Consider the following 18,683-nt stretch of genomic DNA (forward strand, 5'->3'; position numbering starts at 1 on the left):
GATTTGTGCCAACATCAAAAGCTTTGAACTTTTATCAAGGAGGTTGAGCTGAGCAAATAACAGATATTGCTGCCTGAGCTTTGGGGAAAAAGCAAGGATGTGGAAGCATCAGGAAAGATTTATGAGAGAGGAGTTCAGTCTCTTTTGAGACAAATCTATACTGAGATTACAACAGCTTTTAAAACAGATGTTTGAGCCAGGAAACCACAGGTGGGGAGAGTCAGATGGCATCTTCTTAGAAAGACTAAAGGACTCTGGAGAGAAGATCTATAAGAGGCAGACTAGTATCCATTACAAACTCTGAAGCAAGCAGCCTTACTGACAGATGACATGCAGGAAAAAAATAGGGAAGATGTAAAAAAAGAAAGGAAATTATCAGATTATTCTATTTGTGAGCAAGCTTATTTCTTTGTCAAGATGGTGGTCAAACACTGGGACAGGTGTCCAAGAAAGAAAGATGGTTGATGCCCCAAGCCTGTCAGTGCTTAAGGAGCACTTGGACAATAGCTTTAGGAAACATGCTTTAACTTTTGATCACACAAGTTATCCCTTGAGTGGGAATGATTTAAATATAATTTGTTCCTGGATACTAGACAAGGAGACTGTACTTCCAAAGACATGCTGCTGCTTTGAATTAGCATTTGCCTTTGAACTCATGTCCATTTGTAAAGTTAAGGCTTTGGCACCAAGAAGAGCATCAATGCTGTACAAAAGCTGCCTATTTGGGAATGAATTTTTCAGTGACCTTCACAGGACATGGCCGATTTCCATGCCTGCAAGTTATTCTGATAGGAAACTAATATATGCAATTTGAAGACAATGCTGAGGAAACCAGCAGAGACAAAACTCAGAGACCAGTATCAGATGGGCTCAAAGAGACTTTTAATATGGCAGGGCACGCTGGGCTATTCTCTCTGTAAAACAATACCATCTGCCTTCTCCCTTTAAAAATTAAAATTCAAATAGAAGCATAATTCTGACTGTTTCAGCCTTTATCAAACTCAACTGTTCAGCACAGCATTAAATAGTATGAAATAAGGACTCTTGGAGGACTGTGCATACTGCATGAAAGCATTCATTAAGTCTGTTATGGTTACTTCTGCTGTCAAGTCAACAATGCACAATCAGTGGTGGCTAAAATTTTAGGCTGGTGTGTTAGACTAACAAATAGCTTTTGAGTCATATAAATTCTGTTTCCTGCTAATGAGGACAAATTATATGTCACCACAGAATTAATTTCTTTCTTTGCACTAAACAAAATAACAGGAAGAAACTTCTTACAGATACAACTTTGTAAAAACTTGCGATTTTTGCCAGAAGCAGCACTTCTGTTTTCACTTCACTTTTTCAGCATAAGTGCATACAAAGAGGAGGCAAAAGGAAAAAAACATTTGGGTTCAGACTTTTAAGAAAAAGAAAAAAAAAATTGGAAATTACACCTATACATGATTCTGCAAGTGCCCCACACTGTCAAAAATATTTGGATTCACATGAAAATGAAGCATCTCTGAAGTTCAGGCTGTACTGAATCCAAACACAAACTTTATGACCAGGACCATCACTAGTTAGGAAGGCATCCTACAGTATCACAGACCACCAACCTGAGCTACTAAATTTTATTGAACACTCTTCCAAAAGTTTACAGGCTGCTCCTTGCTGGTTTGCCAAATGCCAACTCAGAGTCATCCAAATCAGCACTACAAAACAACATCCCCAGCTCATTTCTCTCTGACTGTATCAACACCATTTCCTATAAACCACTCGGCATAAAGCACAAAACCTTTTCATAGACCTATTGAATGGTTTGGATTGAAATGGATCTTAGGGATCATTTATCTAGAAAACATTAGGTATAGGGTATTTAGAGTAGGATTTGGGAATAACACCACTGGCCACACCACCACAGATCACATTAAGAGCATATAACCCCTCATGGAGGACAAAGCCTATGCCTCAGGGTCAAAACAGGAATTACAGAAAAATTCTACAGCTGCTCTACTTCCTCAGGACCACTAAAACAAAAGATTAAATGCTTTGCAGTCCAGACCATGCAGCTGAATCAAGACAAAATGGCCCATAGCTCTGTAGAGCTCTATCCATCCAGTGAGCAAAGAGCCCCAGAAAGCAAGTGCTGTATAGGAGCTACAAGGTGCACAAACTGAACTCATGTCAAAGAAAAAGACTCGTTTTTCAATAAAAACATAGATGCCTGCAATAGATGGTTCAGAAGAAAACACAAATAAGACTCTACAATTACCTTAACCTCATGTTGGACTGGAACAAAGGGGAAAGCTTGCACAAAGCAGCCCAACACCAAGAGCTTCAAATTTCATCCCAAGGCACAAAGAACCCACCTCCTCCAGAACCCCAAAATACCTGGAGGCATTTGTTTAGTAATTGCTCCTCAGCCCAGGTGCTCCTGGGAAGTGCAATTCAAGGTCATTTAATGACAAAACCTGTGCATCTGAGGGAATTACAGACTGTGAGTTCACAGAATTGTGTATTTGTATGCAAGAGAAATCAGTAACCCCTTGATTATAGAAGACTAAATCAAGTGTTTTCAGGTGAAAAGACCTAAATCTTTGGGTCACTGCAAGACGTTAAATTTCTTCTATAAAGCCACATTAACAGCATCTCAGTTAAGGCAGTTGGGATAGAGTTATCCTAGGAAAACATTCCATAAACATTGATGTACTCATTGTTATATTTGATAGGAAAATCTAAAGGCTTAAATATTTTGTATGAATTCTGCTAAGATTTTTAACTAAAAGATCCTTTTAACCAATTTTTCCATTTCTCCAGGAGTAAGCCTGACAGTCACAATTGATCCCTGCTTTCCCAGTACCTCACAAGGATGTCATCCCTTTCTTTTTAAACCAAATCCTTTCTAGCATTTCAGAAGACAGAAATAAAATCATCTGCTCTCAGTTTCAGCTATAATAGTTCTGAATAATTTATATGTAGGAAGAGAAGGAGATGTACAGCATATGACTGATCATATTAGTGTAGAACAGCCTGATAAACTGTTTTCCAGAGAAATGTCAGTCTAGTTGCATCTTTATAAATAATACACTGAAAACTGAACAAGAAGCCACTTCCAAAATGTAAATATTTCTAATGAAATAGTTACTACTGCCTGTAAGAGTAGCTTCCCATATCTTATTGCATACTTTTTTTTCTTAAAAAGGCAGATAATTATTTGACTATCAAAATCCCTATTAGATTCAGAGAGGGTGCACTGAAGTATAGGCCTGAGAAGCAGGAATTCAGGTCTCATCTATCCATTAACTGTTCTTTCAGAGGCACTGATGGATGGAGGATCTTGCTGAAAGGCAAAAGGCAAGTTCTGTTTCCAGTTCTGCCAAGTGATCCCAGACAAGACACTTGTCCTGTTACAATACTATGGTCTTTGCAATATAGCAATCAACTTCTGTGACTTCTTTGTTTTAAGGTCTACAAGACATAAAAATTTGCAAAGTCTAATGAGATTGAAAAATAAAAGGAACCTTGGTGCTTGTTCTAACGTGAAAGAATTAGTGAATTGCCCAAATAATTAGCTATAATTATACACTTCAGTTAGCAAAACACACAAACTCTCACAAACAAAACCCACAACTCTCAGTCCAATTGGTCTACTTCCATGTGCATTTGTAGGCTGGCATCCACATTAGAACTAGAATTTTCCAGTATATGCCAAATAAAGGCCTTACTAGGAGGTGAGTAGGTCCCTGGGTATGGGAATAGTCCTTTGCTCTTCCAGCACAGCCATACAGAATTAATGAAACGGAACATTCAGAATTTAACAGGCTCAGCAGATGATGCAAATTTCACCCTTTTTCTCTCCACAGTATTCCCTGATTGTATCATTAGCAGAACAGCTCCCACCAGGAAAAAAGAAAAAGTGGGTGTGAGTGAGAAAGACTTTATGTACTATACATATACAGAAAAGTACACAGAAAGAAGCTGATGTGAAAAAAAAAATTAGTCAAACGTCTGAAACAAGAAGAACACAAGCAGAACCACTCCATAGGTTGCTGTGTGCCCCTCTGCTCCCTAAAAGGATCAATCATGATGGTGATTGCTGTGTAGATAGTAGGAACATATTTACATATTTAAAAATCCCTTTCTACCATTGGGTCAGACTCCTGAGAGAGGAAATTGCACAAGAGCCACTTGACCAATTCTGTGGAAGGTTAAAGCATTGCCTTTTAAATTTAGACTAAAGTGACTGCTCTTCCTTTTCTGGCTGTCCTTTCTGAAGCTGCTTGCTGAGAAGTGACAGCATCCCCACCTCATCCTGGGCCCTACTTACAAAGTGGATTCTGGCAGGAAAAAAAGAGGTGTCCTGCTCCTGTTTGGACAAGGCTGCTGTGTGCTGGTAACCCAGTCCAGCCACAAAGCAGGTTGTGTCAGTGTCACAGCTTAGCCAGTCCCTCCTTAGCACACTGACCATGGAAAAGAGGGCAACATTCTGCTTTCTCTTGTAATAGAAAAAAACAAGTTAAACTTAATAAATCACCAGTAAAAGTGCTTCTCAAATTGATATTCAACTTTTGAGAGACATTTTACATCCAAGGAGGTATTTTCTAATCATCTCTGATACTTCTTATTTTCCAGGCATCCTAGACACTGCTATGAGGAAACAGGTAATTGATTGAGGCCTCAAGATTTAATGTATTCACTGAACCTTGGTCTACTAACAGCTCATATTCATCTCAATAACAATTGAATCAGCTAGTCACACCATGCCACCAGGATAATTACAGACAGAATGTATGAGATTTTTAAAATCCACTATTTTTTGTGTAGCTTTAGTTTATATCAAGCATGAATGACAAGGAAGGTCCAAAAGGTTAAAGCAAATGCTTAGCACAAGAATCAGACAGCTGTGATATTCTGTGATATTCAGAACCAAACCAGCTATGTTTAGGAGGTAAAACACAGTTATTTTCACTTAGAAGATTGTTTTTTCAAAGGTTTTGGGTTTGTTTTTTTTTTCCCAAATAACATTTGGCCTTATTCACATCTGAACTTAAAGGCACTTCATTACAATTTATAGTGAAACCCAGAGTGCAAATATGCATTTAAAAGTATTTATAAAAGCAATCACTTCTACACTCCACAATTTCCACACTTAAATTTGGATCTTATTTCTTCACATTTTGTTAGTTACACAGTAATTTCTGCTTATCCAAGAATGCCCTGCTCAGATGTAATATCGCGCTTTCAGCAAGGCCCTGCTTTTTACCCAATTTTTCACAGCTAAATTCACTGGAGTAGAAGAAGGTCAATAAGCAACTCTCTCAAGAGTCTTAATATATAATCCAATTATTTTATGCATTTTTTTAACTTGACAATGTGAAGGGTTGATAAATTGAGAGTTAGGCAGACACACTGGAAACAGATGTTGGAGGCAAACTCTTCTGGCTCCCTGGTCTCTGGGTCCTGGCCATCAGCCAGATTATGAGACTCCTGCTCATCCATAACAAGAACACTTCATTTAGAAAGCATTTACACCCAACTGCATCTCAAGGCTAATGACTCTCCAGGCTAATGTCAGAGTTGGGTACCTACATGATTTTGCTGAATTGTGACCAGCACCAGCTTTGCAGCAGCTCTTGTGGAGCTGCAGGTAAGTTCTGACATTTCCACTGGGAGTTTTGGGAGTGTACAGGTAGGAGAGATGGTGTTACCAGGGCATTAGGAGCAGACAGAGACTTCTAATATTTCCAGGTACTCTTAGGTATCACAGAAAAAGAATTTATCCCTGAAACAATGTTTAACATAAGAGACTTCAGTGTAGGCAGGCAAAATAGTGCTTAGCAACGGGCTGGTTGACAGAGCTGTATCCTACAAGAATGCGAATGCTGCCAACAAAGAAGCTGGTAATTCCTCTTGGAATGACCAAGGAATGTGCTACTGGTCTGTTGATGTGGGAAGGCAGGTGTAGTAAGTGGGACAGTATGGGAGGGATTTGGAGATAGACTCAAAGACAGAAGTCACTTGTAATTCAGATTAGATGACAGCAATAGCTGTTTCCACTTGAGAACTATGCACATTCCCATGCCAGTGGAATAAGGGCTGTATAATAAGATGGGATCTATGGTGCTCTGACTGCCATAAAAAGTAAATAAGCCTATTACAAATAATATATCATAAATCATTATTATATACATAAAAATAGAGCAGCAAGGTTAATAACTGGGAAACTGGAAGTCTTTGAAATGCCTGAAAGAAATTATTACATTTAATTAAAAAATACATTTAATACTGATAAATTATTTTCAGACAGGGAAATTTCAGGCCATTATGCTGCAACTTGCTGTTTGAAAGATTCAGGATGCGAATGTGGTTAACTTGGTATCAATAGCCTGGCCCAGTTAATCACTGCCAAAGTAACTGAAGTGTTATTGAAATTACAATCATAACACTTAGGACTCACAGTCAGGCATTACAAGTCCTGTATATTAAAAAGACAGAACAGAAAGACAGTACCTGCTGTCTCAGAGCAGCTTACAGACTGGTTTGTCATGTGAGACAACAGAAGAATGGATACAAACAAGCAGAAGAAAACACACACCGGCAATGCATAAAGCTCATAGCAGAATGCCCTGCAGAGACCCCCCGAGTTTGTTGCTACGTTCACACCAGAAAATAGCACCATGTAAATGAGGTCCTACTGCTTGAGCACCTGCAATAGTCTACACTCATGCAGGCTGAACGGTGTTTTGGTCAGTAGAAGCCAAGGCTCTAGCAGAAGGTAACAGTTCCCATTCCCTGCAGGAAGAGAGGACCTCACTCACAAAGTGAAATTCATCTGAACTGCAGCCAGCAGTTCAAACTCAGCCCACCTCCCTTTGATACAAATGCTGCAATTGCTAGCACATGCCCTGGGCTGCCACCAGTTAATGAGTTGAATCATTATGATTTGTCGCTATAATTTCTTTTTCTATGGTATTTTAAACAGTTTCAATCCTAAAGGTTGTCCATTCCATCCGTATATTGGAATTTTGGGATGTCTGCTCTAAAATTGTCATGCGATGGAGCACTACAGTGTGTGCTGGTGATTAAACACAAACAAACTCCATGTATGGTTCAAAAGTTCAGCTCCAATTTGAAAGCTCTGGAATAGAAAGTGATAAAAAAGGAGAAAATGAAGGGAGAAAATATAGGATAAAAAATGCAGTTGAGAAGAGGGAGTAGAAAGTTGAAAATAAGCATAGAAGCTATTTAATTACTATATACAGCACACTTGTCAAATGCTACATTTCTCTGCTTTAACACCTGATCTACAGAGAAAAGCTGTTTGCTGCTCCTTCAGAGGCAATTTGGTTTTGCTTTATTGATTCAGCAGATACCATTGAATCCTCTGCTCTTGACCTCTGCCAAATGTAGCCTAGAGAATTTCACCAGTGGATTACTGCATGGAGCTCAATAACATCTTGTTGAACTGGGGCACAGCTTTTAGGAAGACATCTGTTCCTGACTGGATCCATAGGTGAGTTGTTTCAATTATTAATTTCCCTTGCTTTTAAAAAAAAATTACTTTATTTCCCATTTGAATTTGCCAACCTTTGTTCTAACAGTCACAGGTTTGTACCCTGATGACAGCTCATCTATCAGTTCAGCATTACACAATTCATATGTGCCAACAATCCTGTCTTTGGAAGGACTTTCCTTTAGAGGGAGCAAGAAAAACAACCTTTAATAAAAACTCCTCAGCAAGAAAAACAGCCTTTAATAAAATCTCGTCTGTAACTAAAGAGTGAATCAGAAACTCCAGGGAGAAATGATACAGGGATCAATCAGTAATGGCTCTAGAAGCTAGAATGACAAGCTTGGATGTTACAGCCTGAGAGCCTGCTGCTGATGCAAAACTAGAACACCCTCTCAATGATTTTTGAATGACTCAGTGGTTCACATTGAACTCTGCAAATCATCTCTAAAATGGAATGAAATTTTGGTGCCCAAAATTTGTCTATCTTTATCACCCAGACGGAGGCACTGTAGCAAAAAGTTACCATAGTTACCTCTTAACGACAGCAAAAGGAGGTTTCAGAGTTGAGCACTGCTGCTGCTTTTAACTCCTCTCCAATATTTGTGGCTACTCAAATATCCAAATATCACTACATCAACACCAGCTGCCCAAAGCAGAGAAGTGCCAGGACCAGGGAAGGGTGCTGGTAGCACTGTTCCCTGTAGCACCAATGAATGAAACTCAGCTGGCTGAGGAAATCAGCTCTGTGATCCTGGTGTAGGGTTAGCCAACCAAAGGCAAAGGGCTTGGCCAAGGAGCATGATATTGCCAAAGCTGGCTTTGCAGAACATGCAGTTTTGACTGAAATGCTCAGTCTTCAAGGATACAAATTACTGTTTCATGTAAATGGACCTTCTGCCAAATTCCAAAGAGGGAAGAGAACAGAGAACTAGCCAGAAGATAACTAAAATCACAATTTTTATAAGTAGTATTAAGTATTCAGGCACACAGTAATACTGGCCAGATGGAGACTTGTATTAAAGCAGCAAAATCTTGCCTCTATCCTCTAGTATCTCTCCATCTAGATTTTCCCAGTTCTCTGTTAGCAGGTGTTCTGTGTACTTTCCTAAAACCCAAAGCTGAAATCCATGTACCCATCAATTTACTCACTTGCAAGCTCTACATTATTTTTCTCTTTCTATTACTGTATATAGACACACACATATGCAAACATAGCTATGTCCAGTTTGCATCTGGGCAGGTGCTATTTTAATTGTAGTCAACACAGCACATACATTTCACCACAAAAGAATTATTTCTTGCATTATGTATCTCGCACATATTCCTTATCTTCTCTCCATTTGAGTTATTTCAAGTCCTTTTTTTCTGGCTACCATTGTTTTATGTTATATAGGTGGACATGTGAGGCAAACCAAAGGATTGGAATTGTATCACCATCTGACCCAATGCCAACCAACATTTCCTACATATTGCCCAATTCTGACATTCTCAATCTGAGAGATGTAAATGCACTCATGAGGTGGAACAACACTCTGACCTTGCTCAGAGAGCAGACATAGAAGAAGTGATTTTCAGCCAAAACAGTTTGCTTTTTGCTCTGTGTATCAGGCATGAAATTAAAAATCATCAGAGCCATGTCTTAGTAACTAAGTTTAAGTTTTCTTGCATGCATCTACAACTTTGTCTATGAGAGACCAGCAGGTAGATCACTGAGCACTGGAAGGGTTTGAATCAATATATGCTTCTGACTGACACATGCTCAACCACTGTGAAGGAAACTTCCCTGTCTGTCAGTCCTGGAGCCACTCTGGCAGCCACATTCACACCACCTGAGCTGGGACTGAGGCCCCTAAAGAGCTACAAACCCTACAGTCACATAGTCAGACAGAGTTGAGCAGAAAGTTTCCCTTTCTGCTCAACACAAGGTTTCCCATAGCAGAGCCTCAGATATCTCAATTTTAAAATAATTTAATCATGCTGCAACAATAAATAACACCTTGAGCTCAAGCTGGGTGCCTCCAAGGAGGGACCCTGAACAAAAGAAGCCATAGATTTTATACTCTTACAGTCTGAGCACACAAAAGTCTGGGGTCATCAGCTCCTGTTGTGTCTCTGAGTGTCCAGTCACGGTTGTCAGCCTCTTGCCTGGGGCTCCTGTCACCCAGAGCTCAACCTGCAGCTGCACACCAAGCTACCTGCATGGGATGTATTCCTCAACAGCACACAGAACAAAACTACTCTCCACTAAGAGCCTCCTGAAGCTGTACCAAAGCAGCTAAGCAGCTGTCCAGGTTAGTGTGGAAAAACAACATGGGAAAGTCTAATGTCAGAAACTATGAATAGCCAATTACTGCTCTCTCTTCTCTAGAAATCCTCTCCAGAAGGTTTGGTAGACCACACAGGACATGTTCTGGATTGCAAGCAGACTCTTGACTGTCCCTGTGAGGTACACCAAAGGAGACCTCCTGATTACAGCTACCACAAGGCATGTGAAGTTCCCTAGAGGGACACCTCAGTTAATAAACTGGAGAAAATGCAGCAAGATTTCTTGTCTCTGCATTGTAACCAGAGATCTTGTAACTAGAGAAAGACAGGAAAAGTTTCAGTGCAGGAAGATTTTCTTAGCTGCTTGAGAGCAGTTGCGTGGTGGAACAAGCACTGAGGTCTGGGTGGGAGGAATATCTTTATGCCCTTTTTGAAAGTCTTCAGCCAGTACCATTTGCTTCCCCACAGCAGCTCAGAATGTCCTCTTGTGTTACTGTCCTTCAGTTCCAGCTCTACACCTCCTTATTTCAGCCCCATCCATCCCTATTTTCTATGGCTGGTACTTTAATAAGAATTGAACCTACTCACACTTTTCTGATTTTAACTTTAATTTCAGTTTCTGGAGAACAGGTGTCATGAGGAATTAGTACCATTGCATTTAGCAATTCAATTAATGAAATTATATTAAAATTACAGTAGTAATGAGTAAAAAACTATTCAAACCATTAGCAGTGTCAGAACTCCCAAATTTCAGTAAAAATATGCAACCCTGCTGAATTTAATGTTAACTCTCAAGCCTGAGAACAAAATTTGAACTCCTTGCCATCCAATCACATCTCTACTCTTGGTCTAACCAGTTATTAATAATTTCTCTGGTGGTGATGAGGGCTATTTTGCAATTTTATTTCATCAATTTCTAGTAGAGCAAAGAGGACATGTAGTTTGGTTCCATTTTTCATCTCTAAAGACATGCGTAAATTTGAGTTTCTGACATTTAAATAAATCATTTTCTCCCATAGAAATGACAATAAACAAAAGTCAAACTCTTATTGATCTTCATCTCTCATTCGCCACACTGAATCACAGAACTGGCACCCAGAACCTGAGTGTATAATACATATTTTTTAGCATTATAATTGTAGAGGAAAGCCTGAATTTTGACAGCAAAAAAGCATATGTCACTGCTGCCTGTCAGCATATGTGGACAGCTTGGATAAAGCTCTAGAGGTGTCAGCTGCTCTCCTCTTCTTCTCCCTGACAGCCAGGTAGACCCCACTGCTCTGCAGCTGTAGCATATGTCAATTAGCCAACATCCAAATGCAAATTTTTTCTTATGAGATTTTCCCTGCCCCAGCAAGATGTGACATGACTTCCTGCCAGACCCACTTGTACTCACCACAGCTTTCCATCTTGCAGAGAGGAAGGCTTGGAACAACTCGAGGATGAGTTGAGGCAATGGAGCAGGCAGGAGGATTGTTGATAAAGCAATCTGCAAAGGATCACATGTAAGAAAGGGAAATTCTATGTTGGATTGCTCAAAGAGCAGAATTAGAGGAGAAGAATCATTAAGTTCTTCTGCAAGACATTACAGGCAACCCAATCTGCAAAAATAATGACCAACAGAAACAATCCTCTACACATTTAATGACATCTATTATTCTCAAATATAGGACTGTAGATGTGCAGGCTTTGGTGACACCACAAAAAGAGTGAGAATGACAAACATACCCAGTTAAGAGTACAATTTAAGGGAGTGAAACATTCTGGAATTACTAATATCTAATGTAGGATTGGATGTTGAATAAAGTGATTCAATTTTTCCAGAGACCTTCAGTGAACATAGCAGTCACACATGAATGGATTACAGGAGCTGATTAATTTATGTATTCACTTTGAGATTTTAAAAATATAGATTAAAAACACTTTGAATAAAAATGTAAAATTACATCCCATTACAAAGCCCTAGTAGTGATAAATGAAAGTGGTGGAAAGTGTGTTTTTGAATATTTCTCCACACCCTCACACTCTTTGTACTACATTGGATAAAAATATCTATTTTCTATCTATTTAACTTGGAAATCAATAGGAAAAAAGTGGCCAGGATTTAAAAAAATAATTCTTATTAAAGCTCAGCATTTCCAGAGTACAGAAAATGTTTCACATACAATCAGCTATATTCATTTCAGTAGGAAATTTCCCACTGATAGTTATGGAAGCAAGACTGAATCCTGAATTGTAGAGAACATTTGCATTCTTCACTTTAGTAATTGCTCAAAGTTCTGTTTGACTAAGTGGCCACAAAGAGCCATGAGAATGTGGTGACCAAAGAGCCGATGCCAGGGAGGCCTGGCACAGACACAGGCGACTGCCACTCCTGTGACACACAGCCAGCAAAGCTGCCAGCTGTGTCAGGCTCCCTCCTCTTCCCCTCAAAACCTATAAAATCTTCTTAAATACTCAAGAAGTACTGGCTAGTAAGCCAAGGCAGCTGCATAAAGGATAGCTGGAACCAGATTTTTAGCTGCATAAAACACTGTGATGAGTCAAAGTCAAGATGTGTTGAGGCAAGACTCCCCCAGAGGGACAGAGCTTTGTGCAGGGAAGGAAGAAACACCCACAGAGAGCTGCATGGGCACTGTGTCCAACAGCATTCCTGAGCTGAGGGGACTCATTCATGCATGTGTCATTTAGCAGCCTAAAATGTGAACAAAGCTTTGCCCACCATCAGAGGCATTGTCCTCTCACAGGGCTTATATTCTGTAAATACTGTGGACCCTCAGTGAGATTTCCAGGACACTATTTTCCTCAAAACTGTTCATAACTTCACCCAGGTATCACCCAGCAATTAGTTTTCTTAAGCAGTTTTATAACGACAGTGCCATGACCTTACTCCAATGAAATTAATTCTATAGCCCTTTTTAACTTAATCCAACAAAAACCTACTCATCTCAACACAGACTCATGAATCATTTTAATATATACATTTATACTAGTACAATTAGTGTTATTAATATAAATGAAATGAGAACCCTAACATTATTTTACACAGAGTAGTGATAGAATTATTAATGCCAGTGAGTATTAGGACAGTATTGAATATTAAATATGCTGTAGGTCATAGGTGTTTTTAAAGTACATTATCAGAGAAATTTGTTCACTTTAAAAATGTAGGTTCTTTTTGTTTCATTTCATCTAAGTTATTTTTTATCTATACAAGTTAAACACATACATAGAGAATAATTTACACAATATCCCAATATTAAATCCCTCCAGTGAAAATGAAAATCCTTAACAGCAGACATTTCCTTAACCTACTTCTGTACGTGCATGTCTTCACTCAGGCACTACCTTTTCTGATGAGAATTAGTGTATATTTTTCTTACTCTGAGAGACCTCCAGCAGAACACTCTGTGTCATTAGAAACATGAAATTATGAGAAGAAAGAGCTGCTTTGTCCTGTATTTAATGCCCACTCAATTAACAGAATGTTGAATTATTTTTCAGCTGTATCCCTTTTCTCTGGAGAAGCTTCACTCAACTTTTCCAGGGTCTCCAAACCTCATGTCTACAAAAGACAAACTATCTTTATCTGGATTTTTCCCCTTATATTTAAGGGACAACCATTCCTTCTTCACCTGTCCTCCAATCACCACTCTTCATGTAGACCCTTCCTTCTCCAGAGCACCAGCTGAGAGCCACCTCCTGCTTTAACAGCAACAAGAGCAGTAGATTACCAGCAATGAGGAAAGAGGGACCTTCTTTATAGAAGAGGATATTACCAAATAACATCCTCAGCATCTTTACATTTCAACAAGCACAAGTGCAAATCATTTTCCAAAAAGTGGAAAATCATCATTTATTCTAAACAAAAATTCAAGAAGTATAAAATCATTAATTTCATGAGCTTGAGAAGTTCAGAGTATTTTGCCTGGCAAAAAAAGTTGGAAACTAGACACTAAATATTATTAAAAATCCATTTTCACTTCATGTTAATTCCCAAAAAAAATGATGGATTTATTTTAATGAGTATCCAGATAAATTATCACTGCATTTTCTGTATAAGATAAATGCTGGTCTTCATTTAAACAAAGTGCAGACCCTAACTGTAGAATCACCACCAGAGCTTCTGGAAATCCATATGGACACCTTTTCTGGTGTGGAAAGACACACACTATTACACTAAAATCAGCAGGGCCAAGAAACTGTTTCTGCATTTGAAACAGCTTTCTGCACAAAGTGTGACATCTTTGTAAGAAATGTGCATAGAATAGACCTTAATCTCAAAGCTTTTGCTGGGAGAAATGAAATTTAAGGAGTGTGATTTCGTTAAACCAAAAAGCAAGTGCAAATATCTAATAAGGGATATACCAGAGGTGCATGAACAGAATGAAGGTTGCCTTGTCAAGTGTTGTAGAAAATGATATCTATGTTTATACTAGAGACAGACACCTCAGGAAAAAGAAAAAAAAAAAAAAAAAAGAGAAAGGAGCATTTGATTTCATGAGTAGAAAACATTCATCTGACAGATTAATTATTTTTGAAGCAACAGCAGCAATGAACTGATTAATACATGGAGCTCTCTATCTCCATGCTCATATAAACATCACATTAAATAAATTCCATTTCCCTGAAAAGATTCTGACTTACTGAAAGGTCTTTATGCACTTATAAATGTGTCAACAAGCGACAAGGAGGTAATAGTTTCCAGGAGGTGCTACTGCAATGTATATTTGATAATGAAATTTGCTGGGTAAATTAGCCAAAGAAAAAGTATAAAGGTCTAATGGGCTTAGTCTACCATTCAATGAAGCACACACTGCTGGCTGTAGCAAAGATATGATGGATGCTTTCTGCCATGGAGTATCACAACCAGCAAGGACAGAGATTAATTTATCTGTTTGCAAGGAAGATATTTTTACAAATAAATTTGGCCATGAGAACAAAGTCTTTTCTTTGACAAACCAACCCCCATTACCATAGTTACCATTTACCAGAAAAAAAAAAAATCTATCTTTTGTCTAGATCATTGCAACTTGCCCACTCCAGGAACCCTTTAGTGGATATCCACTGAGGGTCACTGATCATTTAAATCAAAGATATCACTGCTGTTCTGATCCCTAAACAGATTGTTCAAGTTAGAAAGTGATAAACAGCAAACCACCAGGTCCATTCTGGACATTTGGATGCTTTCAATTTGTACTTACATTAATATTTTTAGATTTGCAATATAAAGTGAAGATTCAGAGACTTCAGGGAGCTGTTCAAACAGCTGGGACACACTGGGAATTGTATGCCCCAAAAAATTAATATAAATCAAACTCAAAGCTTGTACTCTACCAAAATAACTTAAAATCATTCTTGTTAATAGTTGATTAGCCATACTAGCTAAACAGGGCAATGAGTGCTACTTATTACACTGGAGAGAAGAGCTGCCTGAAAGCAGAAATCAAAATCTCAAAGCTTTAAAAATGCAGAGCACTGGGGAAGCCATTTGACCAGCACTCAGTCATACACTCACATTATAGGATGAGTGGCTTATAAGAAAGGATTCAAGTGTCAGAAATGTGTCATGTGCTATCATGGAATGCAATTCAATAGATATATCACTTTTGTCACTTCAGCTCATTGTTTAAGAAAAGGAAAAACCTAGTGGGATGTAGTAAAATGGCAATGGTATATTTATGCAAATGCATCCTTCTCATAAAGCTTCTCATCAAACAAGATGAATTACAGTTCATCCTCAACTTGAGACAAATTATAAAATATCAGAATATTTTACAGTTATGCAAGTATTACCACCTGGAAGAACCCAATCTAAAGGGATGATGTGATGCAGTAGGGAGCTCTGGGACCAGATTTGCTTAAGTAAATACATCCCATATTTCCATAGAGAAAAAATTCACATTGCAGAGTTCTATATTAATATAGAATCATGAAAAAAATTGTAAGACTATACTGGTATGTTAATGGACTAGGTCTTCCATATAGGAGCCAGATTCATTTTTCTTCTTATGAAATGCAACAAATCCTTTCACATTCTTTCTGAAGTGAAAAGAATTAATGTTCATTTTTGGAGGTGTGAGAAATTATGTTTTATCTGTAAATATAATATCTTTACAGATTCTAGTGTGAAATTAATACATTGCTAGTACACAAAATGTGTAATTCATGTACTGATAGCCACTCAGATGTAGCAGCCATGAAAACAGAGGCTTCTGCAAATCATCAGCATACATCTGCAAAACAAGTGTTGGCAATAATCCTCTAAAAGTAGACTATGGGGGGGCGGTTAAGTACCAAATTTTCACTGCCTGTTACCTTTGCGAGTTAAGATGCAAAAATGAAAATTAAACTTAGAAAATAAGACATGTTTTTTTGGTTTGTGTTTGTGTGTTTGTTTATTTAAAATCATTATGCATAAGTAGGAAAAGAATTAGTTGTTTGTCTGAAAGACAAACACCAATACACAATGAATATAATTGGGGCATAAGCTCTAGGAGAATAGTAGGGGCATATATTGAAACGATGTAGCTTGTAAGTGGTGCTGAGAGCAGGATTTGGGAAATACAGTGAGCAAATCAGGAGCTAGTGACACAGAACATAGAACACATCAAACTCCCATTTCCTTTGAGTCCTTCTCTGTTGTGGACCAGAGTGTGAAGGATCGTCCCCAGCAGATCCAGAAGGTCACAGATCTCTGATAAAGTCACTGTGAGCAGATTGCAGGGGACACCATGGAACACATAACATGTACAACAGAAGTTAATAAAAGAAACGTGTAAAGTTCTGGATTAGCTTGTCAGTAATTTAAACAATGAAAAGGTAGATATCCTGCACCAAGAAACAAAAAAAATATCCCAAAGAAGCCAGAATCTCTACAACATATTTCCTGAGAGAAAGAACTGAGTGGATTTGAGAGTGTGCATAATAGGTACTCAGTGTCTGATGTAGTGGATATCCCAGCCACTGAGTGAAAATGAGGGAACAAAATGCCATGCATCTGCCATGGCTGCAGTGCCAGAGTATAGGGATCACAGCAGGAAACCCAGTGCAAAATGCCTCATTTCTGTAGCTCTTTACAGGGACCTCTTTCACATTTCAAGTCAGTGCCAATGCCCCCCACACAACCAAAATATGGCCTGAAAGACAGTTGACTTTCTTGCCTGAACCTCAGAGTTTTCCCCCAAAGCATTCCTTCTCATCCTTATGGGAAAATGCTGTTGGATTTGCAGGACCTTGCAGAGAAGCCACAGGAGACAGAGGCCTCATTCTCCTCTCAATCACCCAGGGCTATACAAAAAGATCCCTCTCCCCACTGAGCCTGATCCCGCCTTGCTCGCCAGCTGCCATTCATTGTTCTAATGGCTTCAAGCAGCCCCAAAGCCCATTAGCCACTCACTGGCAAGAAAATGAACATTTCCAAAGCATCCCAAACGTGCTTCAGCCCTAAGCTGTCAGCACAGCCTCTACAGACACTGGCAGAGAAATGAAGGGAGGAGAGCTTTCTCCAGAAGTGCAGCAGAAGCTGGTAGAAGCTTCAGGGTACTTGTGGCATAAAGATGGACATTAAGTCACCTTCATATAGAGCCACAAATGAGGGTCTGGCTCTTTGCATGGGACTAAAACATGAAAAGAATCTTTTAAAAGGATACAAGAGCAAAGAAACATTTTGTACTGGCTAGTCCTGTTCTCCCTGCTGTGATCTCCACACACTGGCACGCTGGCCTTGACAGATGCAAAGCATTTTTCGCCCTTCACTCTCATTTTGCAGTGGTGGCACAACTACAAGAAGCACAGTGAATCCATTAATCAATTACTCTCAAATATCCAACTCCTCCTCAGTCCAAACAGATGTCCCACAAACTTGTCACTGCATGTCTCAGGGTGCCTTTGTGAAAAAAAGTTCTTAAGTTTGTTTTACTTATATTAAATAAAGAATTAGCAGAAGAAGCTACATGTAAGGTTTGAGGAATAAGCAGAACTTGGTATCACAGAATCATAGAATGGTTTAGGTTGGAAGGGACCTTAAAAATCTTCTTCTTCCAACTCCCCTGCCATGGAGAGACACCCTTCCACCAGGCCAGGTTGCTCAGGTCTCTATCAAACTGGTCTTGAACACTCCAACGGATGGGGTATCCACAATTTCTCTGGGTAACCTGATCCAGTTTGTCACCACCTTCTTAGCAAATAATTTCTTCCTAACATATTATCTAAATCTCCCCTCTGTTAATTTAATTTTTCTTTGCCCTTACAATTCTCATGGGAAAACTGTTCCAGAATTTTACTTAATCAACAACTAAAAATGTCCTTCTAGTTTCCAGATTTAATTGTATTTATGATTGCTTTATGCTCATTTGTCCTTTTGCCAACACTGCTCTTTAGCTTCAGCACTTTTGCTTCCTCAGTCATTTCCCATACACAAGCTTGCAACTTACTCGTCTCCAAATGCATGACCTTGCACCACACAGCAGTGAATTTCATCTGATTTTCTCTACGCCAGGCCTTAAGTTCATCCACTTCTTCCTAGCTGACAGACTACTCCTGCAGAGAGCTCTTTCATCTGTATATTTCACATGTACACATCTCCTTTTTGGGAAAATTATGTGAACAAAAATACCAAAAAATTAGTCAGAAGACCAGTCCTTAAAAAATGTACAGTAGCCTAGTCCTTCAATTAAAATTTTATAGTGTCTCCTGTAGCTCTCAAACCCTCACATGATTCTTTACTTGCTTTGCAACTTTCTTTCTTATGAGTATTATGTGCATGAGTGTGCCTGGGTGTGCAGGAGTGTGCCCGGGTGTGCAGGAGTGTGCAGGAGTGTGCCCAGGTGTGCATGAGTGTGCACGGGACTGCAGGAGTGTGTATGAGTGTGCCTGGGTGTGCATGGGTGTGCAGGAGTGTGCCCGGGTGTGCAGGAGT

General features: G+C 39.1%; 1 protein-coding gene across 1 annotated transcript in view; it reads left to right on the forward strand.

Moving 5' to 3' along the window:
- The first annotated feature begins 7,143 nt into the window (after positions 1–7,143).
- The window catches only part of CFAP20DC (CFAP20 domain containing), an 88,118-nt gene continuing 76,578 nt past the window's right edge, over positions 7,144–18,683 (forward strand). Inside the window, exon 1 of the mRNA XM_071439473.1 lies at positions 7,144–7,498. The gene's annotated coding sequence lies outside the window, so the exon portion shown is untranslated. The remainder of the gene's footprint in view (positions 7,499–18,683) is intronic.

This window comes from Agelaius tricolor, unplaced genomic scaffold (genome assembly GCF_023055355.1).
Source record: "Agelaius tricolor isolate 1412-34295 unplaced genomic scaffold, bAgeTri1.0.p SCAF_14, whole genome shotgun sequence".
NCBI classification, from domain to species: Eukaryota; Metazoa; Chordata; class Aves; order Passeriformes; family Icteridae; genus Agelaius; species Agelaius tricolor.